This window comes from Cupressus sempervirens, chromosome 11, assembly GCF_028749045.1.
Source record: "Cupressus sempervirens isolate cs-2001-9-10 chromosome 11, ASM2874904v1, whole genome shotgun sequence".
Taxonomy (NCBI): Eukaryota; Viridiplantae; Streptophyta; class Pinopsida; order Cupressales; family Cupressaceae; genus Cupressus; species Cupressus sempervirens.
In genome coordinates, this window is record NC_143128.1 from 501,788,048 (window position 1) to 501,807,008 (window position 18,961).

The window sequence follows — 18,961 nt, forward strand, 5'->3', positions numbered from 1 at the left end:
AACCGAACAGTCTCCTGCATCATGTGCACAGGTAAATATGCCAAAAAATATATTAGAAATTGAATACTTGAGCAACAATTTATTTGATAATAATGTGCATGACATTGCAATGCAGCCTGTTAATCCTGACACAGATCATACGCAGCATCATGAAGCCCCTGATGTGCATTGTACCGTCGATGGAGGTGCTCATTTTTTATTTAAAACTAATTATGTAATTATTAATACAATTTAACATCTTTAATTGAACTTGGTATAACCTTTTTGTGTTGAGGAGATAGAATCATGTCGTGCTGAACGAGTGCCAGAGGATGTTCAGACTGATCAACAGGTAGATCATGTGGCACATTCAGGTAAAGAAAATCTATGTTTTGTTCTTTTAAATTAATTTTTTGATTTATAGTTCTTTTACTTAAATAAAAACTCGTAATTCACTAATATAAAATGGTGGGAATTTAACCTCATGAAGTACTTGTTATTACAGCGGACCCCCCTTTGGTGCAGCAGCCTCATGGTGTTCCTGAACAGATGAGGAGGAGACATGTGTTAGAACCAGTAGAGGAGGGGGATCCTAATGAGGACATTGATATTCCTCTTAGAAATTTTATGAAAAAAAGAAATGGCAACAAAGCAAAAAAGAGATGATTATTCATGAATGACTTACTCTTGAATATTGTGTTAATGAATTATTCATGAATGACTTACTCTTGAATGTTGCGTGTTAATGAATTATTCGTGAATGTTGTGTGTTTATGAATTTTATGTGTTAATGCATTTTATCATGTGATTATAATGATTGAATGTTCTATTTCAAAAATGGATGAATTGAATGTTATTAAATGTTAATGGGGAATTTAGAGTGATGTTAGGGGGGGGGGGGGGAGGGGCCAAATGAGCTTCCACCTTCACGTGGTTGGCCCTATTAAGTAGAGAATATTTAACTATTCTTGAAACCAAGTGAAGCTCGAACTTTAAAGATAAGCTTAGAGTTAATAGTGACAACCAATTAGCAAGTCGAAATGAAGTTCTTCGTTACAGGTACCTTTTTAGTTTTTAAAGCACGATATCATGTTTTAATATTGTATAGTTTTTTTCTCTGAAGTTAAAGTATTCTTTTACTATAACAACATAATTTATGACCATTTTAGTAACTATTCTAACATCGCTTTATGACAAATCCTGTTTCTCAGATGTTGAGCATGGTTGCAGTTGTGCAATTGGCGTTTCAGAGTATTGGTGTGGTTTATGGGGACATAGGAACATCACCACTTTATGTGTATGCGAGTACTTTTCCTGATGGAATCAAACATCCTTATGACGTTCTTGGGGCTTTGTCTTTGATCATATATTCTCTCACTCTTTTTCCCCTCATCAAATACGTCTTCATTGTATTGTGGGCCAATGATAATGGAGATGGTAAGATTATAACAGCTCTAGTTTCACTTTGTTTTTAGGTCAAAGTTTGATCTTTTTGATGTGAAAACATGTGTTCTAAGTTTAAAGGGATGATTTCTTTTGCAAGTGGAATGTTTTCTCTTTATTCTATGATTTGCCGCCACGCAAATGTCAGCATGATACCCAATCACCAGGAAGAAGATAGGAAACTCTCCTCATATACACTTGAAGTTGCAGGTAGACATCCCAATAGAGCCATTAGGATAAAGGAAGCTCTTGAACAAAGTAACTTTGCCAAGAGATTTTTGTTAATACTAGCCCTTGTGGGGACTTGTATGGTTATAGGAGATAGAGTCCTCACCCCTTGCATCTCTGGTACATATTATTGTTTTTACAATATGTAATGCTTTTTGTTGTTATTTTTCAATATATTGTATGCTTGTTATATCAATGTTTCAATAGTGTGATCTATTATCATATGTTAGAAATCAAACGATCTCGAAGTCTACTTAATTCACAATAAATCTCTTAGATTGTACAAATTTTTTTAACTTTTCCCTTTCATTTGTTCAAATAGTTTCACTAACACTTAATTTGTTGATATATTTTAGTTCTTTCAACACTGGAGGGAATCAAAAGGGTGGACAAGTCACTCAACCAAGGTGAGTTTTCGGCATTTGCTCACATTATAATATTTGAGATGGGTAGGAAGGTTATGGTGAGCAGAAAACATGAACACGAAATTAGATTGATAAACTAATGACATTTCATTCTTTGTCCTATTCCTCAATTTCATGCTTGGGTTTTATAACCCCAATTGATCTTCCTTAAAACATTATTCCATTTCTTTTATGAATTCTGAAGTCAGGAATCTCTGAAATTGTAATGACTTTGCAAGGTATCCCAGCAAATCTCAAATTCACATTCTTTTTTTTTTTCTATCTTAAAGTCTTTCCTGTAGGAAATTGTAATCTTGTGTTGAATACACATGTTAACCTACGAATTTATCTGACTTTCTCTTTGGACCTGCTTTTGGTGTAATCTTAGAACCCATATTGTTGTACTTGAATTTTGAAGGCGCACTGGAGATGGCATAGTTGTGAAATGCCTATGTTTGGAAAGCTGTTTGGTTTTTATCTTGATTGATGAATAGTTTGCTTTCATTCTGTGGATAATGGCTTCGGTTACGGGCATCTTATCTTTCCAAAAGCTATCATACCTAATGACCTGAGAACATCCTAAAATTTTAACGTGTTATATCTGATTTGGAGGAGGAAGAAGTACAAACGATTCAAAAGGTTGTCTAGAATGAGAGAGTAGTGTGCTTCCATAGTTTTCATCTGTCTTATTTTTGTATATTGGAATGATTTGAATATTTTTAAATGCAGGAAGAACTACGCCAAAAAGAACGTAAAAATTGGGATGAATTTCGAAGATTGCTAGAGGATCATAAAGCAATTGGCCTGCTTACAGCAAAGACACACTTCATTTGAAGTAGGCTCTTTGCTTTATGATCCTCCAGTTCTTTGATAAAGCAAAGAACTGGAGGATCATAAAGCAAAGAGCTTGCTTCAAATACATCTGGTTCACCACCCAAGGATTTGTTTGAAGATGTTGCAGAAGGGATGAAAAAGCCGGTAAGAAAGTTGCATATATTTTAATGATTTGATTGCACTTTCACAATCAAGCTTACAATCATTATTACTCAAGGCAATGTATGTTTGATTCCTTTGATGTAACCACTTTTTGAATATGTATCTTTGGCAGTACCAGGAGGACAAATCAAACATAAAAGATGCTATGGAGTCAAGAAATCATATAGTTCCCCAAATCATATAGCTTTATTCTCTGAAGGTTTACATTATTCATTTTGGAAAAAATCCTTCTAATGCAGTCTCTTTTTCCTCTACTACTTTTACACCTGGAGTAAAATTTCATAGAGTTTTGTACATTAAAAATCTTGAATATGAATGAATTTCTATTCTTATCATAAATGAATTTCTATCTATGTAACGATAAATTAGTTATATATTGTTTTTCCATTTCAGGAAATTGTTGCTTCCTCAGAATGGGAGGATTGCATACCTTTTCTCAAAGATGCGGAAGCATATAGGTAAAAGAGCCACTATCAGGAATTAATCTTATTGTGAGTAATTAAAGGTAGTTATCATGTACCTTACACTAGTAGTAGCTATAAATATATTAGATATAAATATTCAGGGCAATTAGTGATGAAAGCTTCTCTCGGGAGATATCTGATAAGTACATTGCAAATCTTCACGAAAAGGTGAAGGAAAACAAGTGCAAACGAGATGAAGAAGAGGTACATGACCTGATTATCATTTCCACTTTCATATCTAATTTTTTCAAGATCTAATTGTTGTTTAAATACCTTTTGAAAGCATATTTGGGTGAGTGTTGTACTGAGAATGCAAATTAGACCTCCTTATGAAGATAATTATATTACTAACAAGTTATTTTAACTACTTTTACAAACTAGCTATTAGAAGTTAAATTGTTGCAAACTAGCCTTTATCAAGATTTGATATGACCTAGATGAGATGAGTTAGGGTTAGTAGACTAACCAACATGAAAAAGCCAAAAGAAATACAAAAGTTGTCAACAACACTCTTGACATTCTCTATGTATATCCTAAACAAATGTGCTATCATCAAATGCACTTAACGATGATGTCAGCCATTCCAATATGCATGCAGCTTTAATGTTAAATGAAGATAATTCTAATGTAATAATCAATCATTCTAGCGATTCTTTTGGCTACAACTTCTTCCAGGCTAAAATCTCTTCCTCTGTAATTAACTTCTGAATGCCTCCATAAAATCCTTCAACCTCACCTCCTGCTTCATGATGACGTTTCCTATTGATTGGAGCACGTCTCCATCGAGAACCAGAGGTATATTGATGAAGAGATAGTGAATCTTATTAATATAACAACTAACTTGATAGCATTAATATACATTATGGATGAAGAGATATTGAATCTTATTATGGACCTTATCCTTGGTGGCTATGAAACGACATCTAACTTGATAGCATTAATTTTGAAGTTTCTAACTGAATGCCCTAAGGCATTGGAGCATTATTAAAGAAAACATCAAGGGATAATATTTGAATTGTGGATATTTGTAAATTATGTTGGTTTTAGACAGTTATAGTTATAGTTATATATGCGCTCTTATGATGATGTGATTGGGACTATAAGTTTTTTTGTCACGTTTATCTGTTTGAAAAATAGATGAAATTATTGGCTTTCATTCCTGATAAATAATTATTTCCTAATTTTATTCTTCCCTGCAGGGACCAAAATTTAGACGCAATGTGCCAATTATTGCAAAGCCTTTGCTCTCATAGGATCCTTCTAAACTCCACAAAATTTGAGTTGTAAAGCATAATTGCTCGGTGGAAACAGGATATCATGCACATTTCTTCCTCCTTCCCATTGTTTTGTATAAAATAAATCATTTGACGAATGAAACAATGGTGTGGAGGAATAAATGTGCATGATACCTTGAATCTCATGCATCAAGCAATTACACTTTATAATCAAGTTTTGTGTAGTTTTGAACGCTCCTATGAGAGCAAAGCTTTCAAAAAAAATGGGACAGTGCGTCTCAATTGCGACACATTTTGGTCTCAATTGCGACCAATATTCGTCGTAATTGAGACACCAAACTGGCAACCTTTTAGGTCACAAGTATAGCATCGACGAAAAAAGCTAAGCGTCTTCGGTCAGAATTTTGACAAAAAATTGGGCAAGTTTACATCGAAATTGAGAAAATAACAGTTTACGTTGACTAGAGTACTCGACGAAATTTGTGTCGGTAAATCCACGTTTATGTAGTCAAAATTTTGACGCAAAATGAATGTGATGGAAAATTGACCAAATTTGTGCGAAGATGACTTTGGTCACTTTAGCGATGTACTCTTATCGAAATTGAGACCTTTTTGCATCGCAAATTAAGCCTAAATTTACTAGTGTGCCTCCTGGAAGTTGGATTACCGTTTCTGAATTCTTCTAATTTTACACCAACTTGTAACGTGACTTTTGGAACATTCTATTTTGGTGGTGGATGCCAACTAGCATATTCTAGAATGTATTCCTAACCCTAAACCATTTGGGGCTTATTTAAGAACACTTTTGGGATTGTAAAGGCAGTTCTTAGTGGAGTTAGAGAGAAGGTACTATGTGGAGGATTTCTTTCTCAAAAATCATAGTATTGTAAGCCCATAGGGAATTTTTCATTGATAATGATATTTTCCTTTTCTTGTGTGTTTATTTTGGTCTTTGGTTGTGTCTCCATCATTAGTCCTATTGAAATGTAATCTAGGGACTGAGCAGAGTTGCACATGAAAGATGAAATTGAATTTGTCTTAACTAATAACCCTTTAGAAAAATGGAATCTAGTAAGGAATTAACAGCTCCAAATGCATCTTACCTACAATCCCATAGAAACTATTCTAAGGTGCATGGTTTGCTCAGATGAAGGAGACAATGAAAGGAATGTAGACATGATAGTCCTAAATGAAATCAGAACATCACATTACCTAACTGAAATCATCATACAAATCCTTCATTCCATCTAACTCTTCGATTCTCACTCAACATCTGGAAATGTAGGGGGGAAAGTTGGATAGAATTGTTGATCCTTTCTATCAACTTAGAAAAATACATATATAGGCTCCCTCTTAGGGTTCTTGGCCAGTTACAGATTCATCATTTATATTAACAAAACACTTGAATCACTCAGGAATCAACCATCATCCATTACCTCTTAGATTACAGAGAAAGAAATAATACCTTCAAAACCCTAATATTTTGGCATCGTTAAGTGGTCTTGATAGTGTTTCATCGATGATTCCAAAGATACATCGCATCTATCTTAGCCTCTATAATCTCTAGCTAACTTAGAATCTCCTCAAAATGGTTCATATCCCTCTCTAATTTTGTAGAAAACCCCTATGGCACAGTCTCCTTCTTTTCATATTCCAATAGATAGTTGATCTTTAAATTTTGAGCATGGATCTAGCTCATATGAAATCAACAGTCGAGATTAAAACATCTTCTTTTAACTAACCCACACATTGCCTTTTCTCTTATAAAAATGGACGGCTGTGATCTCCTCTAATCCTTTTAGTCTTGGCCCAAATGGATTTGAGTGTGGACATGTGTCATTATTCTAGATACTTTCTCCAAAACATTTTATCCTTTGACATTTAGTTCTAAAATTCATCAGAGTCATTGATCTAATCTTTGTTGGATAGTCAGGATGCATTGATGATCTAGGTTATTGTTCCCAACTCCACAACTTATAATCCTTTAGCAACATTACTATCTATGATGTTGCGATCAATAACTATTATTTCATTTCACAACTTCAAAACCATAAAATTTAACTTATGACTAAGCTTGAGAGGATGTGATCATGGATATCTCCTTTTTACAACTATGCAACCTTCTTTGAGAGTAAATATTGACACCTTGCAATGATTGCATAGAAGACTACTATCCTATTTTGTAGCTTCGCAACCAAACAATTTAACTGCTACTGAAATCGTGTGATGATATGATAACTGTGTGAAATTGGCTACTACCATTCATCACAACCTTGCAACTTGGAGCCTTAACTCATCTATTAACCCTATGAAGCCGCAAATACATTCTTTCACTCCTTCGCACCCCTAACCTAAGGTTTCTCTTAACTACCAGTGACAATGCGACGAATAACTTTCACTGTTGCACTACCTTAACTCCAAGTTAACTTTAACTCCTTGCAAAGATGCGATAGCCTTACATCCTAACTATCAAGTTAACCCTTCACACCATCACAACTTAAATTTCTTTAAGTTAGAAATAAGTTGTGATTATGCGATCTGATCCTTATAAGACAATTAGGAATCCATCTCTATGGGCAATTGACCTTTCAACTTGTGATGTGGAGATTTAGATGCATTTTGCATCATTGATTTGATTTCCATTTTCTCTCTTGCCACCTTTGACTAGGGTGTTCGCCATTTCTATGATATGTGAGTTGTTTCTCTACATTGAATTCAAATGCTCTTCCTTCTAATTTATTTCCATGATCTGCATCATATCCTCTGGCTTTGATATCGATGCTATCTATTATCTTTTACTATGAATATGAGTGTGATCATTTTTTCAAATGCATCCTATCTTCACCATGAACACTTGATCAAAGCATTAGAGTTTCAGAACCTCTTAGGCCTCAAATAGACATCTGGGTACATATGCATTAAAAGCATTTATAGGGCTTAATTTCTCAATGGTACTCAAAATTGGGGCTTCAATTTTGAGTCCCAATAGTGGCTCTGTCTGGGGATGCATGTCCCTTGTAGGCATGACAAGGATTCAGTTCTATGGATGAAGCAGACCATTGCCAAAATAGCAAAAACTTCTCTCGAATGGGTTTATTGAAAGCAAGAAAACTACTCCTACTATGTACAAATGATGGCCTCGAGCCGTCGAACTTCAACAAAATTGTTTACTTGTATCATAAATCTGATTTTCATTTGCATTCTCATGAGGTAAGCTAGAAACAATACTTCTATCAATTTCACTAATCAGATCAACATTCTAAAAATACTAATCAACATACTCAGAAATATCAGACTCAAATTGAAACTCTTCTTCATTTAATGAATCATGCATGCTACTAGTCTCAAATATGAAGGCATCATATTCAACTTGGGGAAAGGGATCATACATACCTTTAAATTGTGTATCATTATGCATAACAGGAGTGTATTCGGATGAGCAATTAGACTTATACTCACAAATTTCATCAATGTCAGCATCTGAAACTAATATGGAGTCCTTCAATGATTCTTCACAATTAGCAAATGGATTAGTTGTCTCATTAGAATATTCATCAAAAAACTCCTTACAAGGTGCGTGCTGAAATAACTTCGCCAAACACCTTATTATCAATCTCACAAGATGCAACACCATAATCATTTTCACAGTCATACTCAAAAGAAGAACAATTTGACCTCTTATAGTAGTAAGATAAGGTATCATCATTAAACTCATTCTCAACTAAACCTGAAACTTCCATGTGCTCTTCAAACAAAGGATTGATAACTCCATGCAAAGCACTTGTGTAGACATTATGACAAGTGATGTGCTGATAAACATCAAACTCTTCACCATACAATGGGTTAGTGAAAACCTTGGAACCACTTCTAACATAACTATCATGGACATTGTCAACATATGAAAAAGAAAAACCAAAATCATCACAAGAAGACACATCTTTTACTCCATCAATGAAGCATGTAGAATATGAGTCAATATTACTTGCATTGTCTTCATGAAGGTGATTCAAATGTCTTGCAAGCCCATTATCTTTATGTGCTGATGAATTAACGTCAAAATCTTTTATATACTGCTGGTTACTACTACATATATCTTCAAGACATTCATCTACACAACCAATCAATCCATCCTTATAGATAATCTCTTTGTCTTCAAATTGTGTAGACAACTCCTTTTCACCACTTTCAACCTCAAGCTGACTTACATAACTCTGAACTGGAAATTCACTTTCAGATTTAAGAAAAGAACTCATACCTCTACTAGCACAAGAGTGACAAATTTCATCATTTCTTTCTTCTTCCCAATTTTCATCTGATTCACATGAAGACAAATATGTGCTATGACTATCCTCTTCTTGACTCGAGTAACAACTCTCATCATTGTCTTCACATGAGGCTTCTTCACAATACATTGGATCAATAACTTTACCTTCATCACTTGAAAGATCACTTCCAACTTCTTCTTCCTCATACTGAGATAAATATCCTTCAACTTCAAAGTTTACAACATTCTCAACAAGAGGCATATTATCAATAAGAGAAGCAACAACTAAATTTATTTCTTGCATATTTAACTATTCAAGTGAAGTAACTTTATCATATGTTATTGTGATATTATAAACACATGCACTATTTTTAGCAAGGAAAGAATCAGTTCCTCTTTGCAACAAAGAGTCTCCATCTACACATGTTTCTAATCCTGAATTCTCAACCAAATCGTTTACAACAACAATGGTATCTATTTCTTGATATGAAATTAAACACTCTTTATGAAATTGGTTCTTCCTTTGAACCTCATCTTGTTGGCAAACCTTTTTAGAGAAATGACTTTGGGTTAATCTATACTTTATGTTATTTTCAATCTCTATTGTTCTCATGAATGCCTAATGCAAAGTCTTAGGTTCTTTATCTCCTAACCGATAACTCATTTTCTTATCAAATGCATCTAGGTAAAAAACTAGATAGATTTGATCATCCAGTCTATAATTATTAGGGATATCATTCAAATTTTTTGCAAATTTGATATTAAATTCAGGAACTAACTCACCATTCCTGATTTGAATCTTTAAAAACTTATCAAAATAATCAGAGATGCTTACTGTTTCCCCGAATTGCTTCATGAATGCTGAAAGTAATTCATCCCAAGATGAAATTGAGCATGCTGGCAGAAAGGAAAACTAATCCCTAGCATCACCTTCTAGAGTTTGAACAAACAACTTCATATGAACGCCTTTATACACAATTTCAAAGTCACCAACCAAGTCACTAAACATCTAAACATGATGATTGGCTGAATCTTCATGGTTCCCACTAAACTTAGGAAAATATTTTCTAAGATTATACGGCATTGGGTTTGGAAAACCATGAATTTCATCAAAACATAATGGCATGTATCTCTTGGTAGAAATAGATCTATAATTCTCATTAACTGACTGCATACTTGATGAAAAGAAACTTGATATTCTTCAAACTTAAAACTCATTCACCATTAATACTTCCAGAATTCATTACTTCCAAAAAATCTAAAAATCTTTCTACCAATTCAAACTCCAAGAATACTTCAAAATATGAAAACACTTGTTGAACCTATTCTTCATAAAGTATGCTAAGATGAATTAAACCATTCTCCTACTTAGTGCTAAATTTACTACTTGAAGAAGAAACTTTTGTGGAACTTTCTTTCATGGAAATGAAATCACATGAAAGTGGAAAATACCTTTAGTGTTGCTACATGAAAACATTGATATGCTAATTAGCATAGGTGCAGACCTCAATTATTTATACCACTGATCAAATCCTTATAGATCTGCCATCTCCTTGAAGAGAACCAAAATGAAATTAGTATTGTGATTCATTTTTACATTCAAATTTCTTATGATAGCAGATCAACACAACACTTTAAGACTCATCAGTCAGGAACTTATAGATTCTCTCTTCTTGCTTACAACTTATCAAAAGTTTCAGATCTGCACAACTTAGTTGAAAACTATCGAAAACATTTATATAAAACCAATTTGCATTGGCACAGAGATCTTTTAGAGAGTTGCCACTCATGATTGTGAGAAAGATTTAAAACATGAAAAATCTAAATTGGATTTTCAACTTGTAGAATTTGCAAAACTTTAAACACTTAGAAGAGAGAAAACAATTTTGATCAATTTTGACTCTGAAACTACAACAAGACTTTGAAAAAAACAACCAACTAAATTGATTGAAGATGAACACCTTTTAGTAATACAATTTACATTCAACCTCAAAGTTATTGCTACAAATGGACAAAACTTAACTGGGGAACATGAATCTTCAACAAAGAAATAGAAAACACTTCATGTCATTACTGCTATAAAAAAATTTCTCCATGTTGTTCCTTCTATTGTGTTTAATTCCTTTAAATTCTCAAGGTTTTTCTATCATGAGTCTGAACACAATTCTCCTATAGAGTCACCATTTTGTTGGCTCCTGATTAATTTTTTTTTAATAACCAAGTATGCAAGGCAAGAATGCATCTATATGAAGCTATCTCCAATAATGGACACAATTCACCAAGAACCTGGGCTAACTATAAGGCTACACTCCTTCTTCACTTTAGGCTCTGCAAAATGTAGGTAGGTGAACCTCTTAAGATTTGATTATGTGACCGGTGCAATGAGCATAATCAGGATCTAGAAAAATAGATGAAACCCCTAAATCTTCTATACTTAACCAAGAAATCACAAGCATGAAACATCTAATAGCATGACTCATGAAACTAGTAAGCTAAGTGAGGGTTAAACTTTGAATAAATTTCAACATAAAAAGGGAAAAGATGATTTAATATGTTGATATCAGCAAGACCTAGGTTTGAGCAACAAAACCTAATGATCCTATCTTTGATCAATGCCTTATCTATTGGGCAATTACATGAATTACAACCATACATCTCCTCTAAATCTTTGGTGTAATTCCTACATCAAGATCCCTGATCTATCTTTCACCCTGTGAATAGAAGTTTGCATCAATATGAACCTCATACTCAAACCATCCCACCATGAAATCTGCAAACCCTATGATAAACATCAAGCAATTACATGGCTCTTTGTTCCATCAGCAAGATACTTCAATCACATACATTCCTAAACAAAATGCAACCTAGTTTATGCTCTTTTTTCACAAACTAGAAAAGATTACAAATCCATGAACAAGAGACAAGATTCAGACTGAAATTAAACCCTTTGTTGTGTTTTATTTATTTTCTTTAAAAACAAATACATGAAAGCTGTACAGAAATACTTCACAAATCACCTAACAAACAAGAACTATCTACATAAAAACTTAAATGTTGCTCAATACAAGAGAGAATGTTGGGTGTATGGCTTTCACAGCCTAAGAAAAGTTCCTAGAACTGAAAATTGAAAACCAACCCCCAACAAAAGAGAAGAAGAGAGAATAAAAAGCAAGGAGGCAATTCTCAGATTCGATCAAAAGATGACAAGTGTCCCCTCAGAATTCCTTCTCAAGAAGCTGAATCACCTCTTCTCCCATCAATTGCTAATCATATCCTTTTTGTTTTTCCTTTCCAAATGCAAAGTATCTCAGCAAAAGACAAAAATCTGATAGCCGAACCAGATATGTACCAATTGATCAATTTGAATCCAAAGCACCACAAAGACTCAAAATGACCAGATATAAGAGTCATTGAACATGTTTAAGGTGTTTTTTCACTAAATCCTGCAACTAATGACTCAAAACACTTGATAAAACATGCAAATCAATATAAGAGACAAAGCCTCGTATAGCATGTACTAGTGATGATCTATGCAAAAATGAACTTCATAATTGGAAAGTTCATGTTCTCCTGGTTCTGGCGATATATAATATGACTATATTTGCCTAAAGGAAGCTCCTGGAATGTCAATTTGAAAAATACCCCCTCTTGAAACTATATGGTCTTGCAACTTGAAAATTTAAAAAACTAAAACATTTCTAAAGTTTACACTTTAGAAAGTAACCACTTTTGCATTAAAAAATATACACACATCCCTTTTTGAAAAACATTTAAAAATATTTCCTTTTTTGGCTACACCCTACAACCTTGGATCAACTATGGCTTGACTCTTTTGCCACGTGGTAGCCTTTGATTGGCCTATCAACCTACCACCAATCTACCACATCACCCTAGGTCAGAACCTACATGTCACTAGCATGTCATCACTAGGCGGGCCCGCTACCACGTGGCGCTTCCTCGCTTACTTGCATTATTTAATCTCTGAGCATCTTCATTTTGTGGGCAAGTGCCAACCCATCAATGTGCCACATGACATGATCCTGTGCCATATCGCTATATCACCATATGAGCACATTTGTTTAAAATTTCTTCAATTGTCATGCTAGTTGGCCGTCCAGGTTGGGTCCACCATGCTTACACAGCTTCCAAAAGCCCAGTCTTGAAGACATTATGCAAAGTGAGTGTTTTAGTATTTAAAATTTAAAAGATCTTCATACCTATTGAATGTGGGATATATCCTCTTAAATGTATTTTCTCTCCTCTGCTTATGATTAAAAAAATATCAGAGGCTTCCTCCTATTGACTGGTGGCTTCTTCCTTTTTATGCATCAGTATGGTCCTTTCATATCATTGTGGCTTTAAATTTAAAAATAAATCTTACATTTCCAAATTCCCTACTTGCGAGGGCTTTACTTCCCTATACTAGCATCTGCAAGTGATATTAGGTTCACTTTGATGGAGAGTAGGGTCAAACTGAAGGAAATTACGTTCTATTGTCTCACTGATTGCCATGATTGCAGCCATATTTCCACAGCGATAGTAGTATTTTGGAGCACTAAATACTGTTACCACATTCTTATCCTAACACCAATTGAAACCCTCCATAACTAATTGGTGCACCAATGCAACCAAACTAAGACCATTAGTATGATTAAATTGTGTAGCTATGTCCTAACCAAATGTATATTTGGCACCTCTTAGGGAAATACCCCAACCACAGTGACTCCTTCTTCTAGTCTCTACGCCGCTTTGAATTCTTTTTATTTTTGTGCAGGGTTGGCTCCTGATTTAACAAAGTTTGAATAACTAGTTATGCAAGGCAAGAATGTATCTATGGGCAGCTATCTCCAATAATGGACACAATTCACCAAGAACCTAGGCCAACTATAAGGCTATACTCCTTCTTCATGTCAGGCTCTACAAAACCTAGGTGGGTGAACCTCTTAAGATTTGATTATGTGACTAGTACAATGAGCATAATCAAGATTTAGAATAATAGATGAAACCCCTAAATCTTCTATACTTAATTGAGAAATCACAACCATGAAATAGCTAATAGCATGATTCATGAAACTAGTAAGCTAAGTGTTAGGATAAACCATAGACAGAAATAAAAAACTAAATGCAAATATAACCAATAACTGAAAAATAATAGATCACACAGAAATGAACACAAGGCACCAAGATTTAATGTGGTTCACCCAATCCCTGGGCTACGTCCACCACTCAACAAGTCCGATCTTATTACAATCTAGTGATTACAACCTGATTACAATCTGTAATCCCTTACAGCTCAATACCGCCGCAAGAACCAATTTCGCATCACAACATAATGAAAAAATACCCAACCCTAAGCCCTTTTATACAAGTATTAAACCGCTTTAAGGTTATAACATGTCAGCCATATGTCGGCTACCATGTCGGCCATGGCCCAAATTTTTTTTCTATGAAGTATGTACAGTACTTTCCTGATCAGTCACCACAATCTAACAATCTCCCACTTGGGGACTGATCAGGCTCCACACTAAACAACAATCTCCCACTTGGAGACTGATCCTGTAGCAATACCACTACCACACGGGGCTCCCACTAGATCAAACCACCTTGGAATCTATTGTTCTTTTATTCATGTTCAATCTAAAAGACCAACTAAAGCTGAAGAGGAGTTCAACTTCTCCCTTGTTACAACCTTTGTCAACATATCTGCTGGATTGTCATTGGTATGTATCTTCTCCAGCTTTAACTATCCATCCTCCAAAATTGACCGAATGAAATGGTACCACAATTGTATGTGTTTGGTCTTAGAATGCAGAGCTGAATTCTTAGCAAGATGAATGGCACTCTGACTATCTGTGAAAAAATAATTATCCTTCTGAGGATGTCCCAATTCTTCCAAGAAGAACTGAAGCCATATCATCTCCTTGGCTACCTCTGTAGTAGCAACATACTCTACCTCTGTAGTGGATAGAGCATTAATCTTCTGTAACCTAGAAACCCGGCTCACGGCTGCCCCACCAACAGTAAAGACATAACCTATAGTACTCCGCCTGGTATCAATATCCCCAGCCAAATCTGAGTCAACATGGCCCTGTAAATTAGTAGTAGAGCCCCCAAAGTGTAAACACTTATTGGATGTTCCTCTCAAATATCTAAGAATCCACTTGACAACATTCCAATGCTCAAATCCTGGATGACTCATATACCTGCTAACGACTCCCACTGCATGTGCAATATTTGGCCTAGTGCATACCATAGCATACAAGAGGCATAAGGTACCTTGGACATATTATCCTCCTCTTCTTGTGTCTTGGGACACATTTCCTTATTCAATTTCAAATGACTGGGTAAAGGTGTACTGACAGCTTTAGCATTCTCCATAGAGAAACGTTGCAACACCTTCTCAACATAATCAGCTTGAGATAGCATCAATGTTCTGTTCTTCCTATCTCTGTGAATCTTCATACCAAGGATTTGTTTTTCTGCCCCCAAATCCTTCATAGCAAATGCATGTGCTAATTGGCATTTCAGCCCTTTAATATGATCCATGTTAGACCCAGCTACAAGCATATCATCAACATATAAACATAAAATAATGTAGCTATCATCATCCAACCTCTTAAAATAAACACAATAATCTGAATGACACCTGTTATATCCATGCTCATGCATAAAATTGTGAAATTTCAGATACCATTGCCGAGGTGCTTGCTTCAAGCCATATAAACTTTTTTTCAATTTGCACACTAAGTTCTCCTTACCTTTGACCTCAAAACGTTGTGGCTCAGCAATATATATTTCTTCATCCAAATCACAATGAAGAAAGGTTGTTTTAACATCCATCTACTCTAAATGCAAATCTTCAGTAGCCACAAGACTTAAAACAGTACGAATAGAAGTCATTTTAACAACAGGAGAAAATATCTCATCAAAAGCAATTCCCTTTTTCTATGCAAATCCTTTTACAACTAACTTGGCCTTAAATCTTTTCTTACCTCCTTCCTCTTCTTTCAACCTGTAAACCCACTTATTCTGTAAAGCCTTTTTACCTGTAGGCAACTTGCACAAATCCCATGTCTTATTTTTCAGCAAAGAGTCCATTTCATCTTTCATTGCAGACTCCCACTGAATCTTAGTATCCACCTGCATAGCTTCATCATAACTTTCAAGTTCACCAGCATCAGTAAGTAAAATAGAATACAAAGAGGGAGAAAACCTTTATGGAGGTCTAATTTTCCTTGTTGACCGTCTAACATTCACTGGTGTGTGTGGTATTTTTTGTTGCAGTTGTTGCACATCATGAGGAATGGCTAGAACATTAGCTTTTGGAGTATCATCCAGCACTACATAATCATCTTCTTTCTTCTCATGTTGCTGCAATAGATCTTTGTACAACACTTTCTCATTGAATATGACATCCTGACTTCTAACAATTTTAAGATTTTCAAAATCCCAAAGCCTATAACCAAATTCATTAATGTCATATCCAACAAAGACATATTTCTTTGATTTAACTTCTAGTTTGGTTCTATTTTCAGAGTCTATATGAGAAAAAGCTTCACAACCGAAGGTCTTGAGAAAAGAATAACTCACCTTCTTACCAGTCCGTGCTTCCTCTAGAATACCATAGCCCAAAGGAGTAGAGGAACCTCTATTAATCAAATATACTGCAGTATTGACAGCCTCCACCCACATGTGTAAGGGCAACCTAGCATGCAACCTCATGCTCCTTGCACACTCCATTATAGTCCTGTTCATGCGTTCAACCACTCCATTTTCCTGTGGAGTCCTTGGAATAGTTTTTTGTCTATGAATACCATTAGTGGAGCAATAATCTTCAAATTCATGACTGCAATACTCACCACAATTATCAGATCTGAGACATTTTAATTTCTTACCAGTCTCATTTTCAACCAAGCATTTCCATTTTTTAAAAGTTTGAAATACATCAGATTTCTAAGGAAATAAACCCATACTTTTCTAGTTGCATCATCAATAAATGTCACATAATAATGAGAGCCACCAAGGGAAGCTACCTGAGCCGGTCCCCATACATCTGTATGCACAAGCTCTAATTTCTCCTTTTTGTTTTCCTTCCCCGTCTTTACAAAACTCACTCTCTTTTATTTTCCATACACACAACATTCACATAAATCCATATTCACACATTTTAGACCTGGTAAAACTTTCTTTGAATGAAGTAATTTCATACCTTTCTCACTAATGTGCCCAAGTCTATTGTGCCACAATGCTGTATCAGAATCTACATCAGCTATTTGTTCTCCCTGCTCAACTGCAGCAATTGTTCCTGAACATTCATTTTTCTCTAAAACAATCAAAGTAGAAGGAACCATATGACCTATACAAAGATATAAGGTGCCTACTTTCACACCTTTTTCTACTACAAGGGAACCTTTTGAAACCTTCCAATTTTTATCATTAAAAGTAACTACACAACCCTCATCACCGAGTTGCCTTGCTGAAATTAAATTCCTACTTAATTTTGGAATATGTCTTACCTCATGTAGTAGCCAATGATTCCCATTCTGCAACTTAATATTAATTTTTCCCTTTCCAACAATCTGAAAAGGTTCATTATCTCCCAAATAAACAAGCCCAAAATCCCCTTGGACATAATCAATGAAATAACCTCTATGAGGTGTAGCATGAAATGAAACACCAGAATCTAAAACCCATGAATCATCAAAACTCTCTAAAGATAGAAGTAAAGCATCCTTTTCAGATTTGTTACTTACCACATTTGCCTCCTTGTCTCCATCTGATTTATCTCCTTCATTTTTCTTTCGATTCCAGCAATCTTTCTTTTTGTGCCCTGGTTTCCCATAGTACCAGCAATCATTTGGTCCTCTCCATTGAGACCTCCTCCCCTTTGACTTTCCTCTTGATTTCTCATGATTTCCAGAGTTACTTCCTCTTTCAGTCGTTCTGCCCCTGCTTTGTGCATTTAAAGCACTTCCTGATGTAGATCCACCTGAGGATTTTCTATGAGTTTCCTCACTTAAAATAACACTGATCACATCATCATATTTTAGGGTACTAGATCCAAGAACAAAATTACTCACCGCCATTACCAAGCCATTCCAACTTTCAGGCAAAGAACACAAAATCAAGAGAGCCCTAATTTCTTCATCAAAATTGATACCCACAGAAGATAATTGACTAGTAATAGTATTAAAATCATTTAAATGATCTGCAACAAATCCACCTTCTGACATTTTCATATTAAATAAACGCTTCATGAGAAATACCTTGTTTGAAGGGGAGGGCTTTTCATACAGTGTCGCTATGGTTTTCATCAAATCTTCTGTCATCTTTGCTTTTGTAATATTAAATACCACCGATGGTGCCAAGCATAACTGAATGCTTTCGAGTGCCTTTCTGTCCAACAGATCCCATTCAACCTCTGACATAGTTCCCTGATTCTTGGCTTTGCCTTCCAACGGCTTCCATAAATCCTTCTGATATAGATAGTCTTCCATTTGCATCTTCCATAATTGGAAGTTCTACCCATTAAACCTGTCAACCCTTAGCTTACCCTCATCTGCCATCGCTCCCACTCAACCGTGAGACTTTCCTACAGAGGATAACTGAAAGACAACCTCGCTCTGATACCACTTGTTAGGATAAACCACAGACAGAAATAAAAAACTACATGCAAATATAACCAATAATTGAAAAATAATAGATCACACAGAAATGAACACAAGGCACCAAGATTTAACGTGGTTTACCCAATCCCTGGGCTACGTCCACCAAATAGCAAGTTCGATCTTATTACAATCTAGTGATTACAACCTGATTACAATCCGTAATCCCTTACAGCTCAATACCACCACAAGAACCAATTTCGCATCACAACATAATGAAAAAATACCCAACCCTAAGCCCTTTTATACAAGTATTAAACTGCTTTAGGGTTATAACATGTCA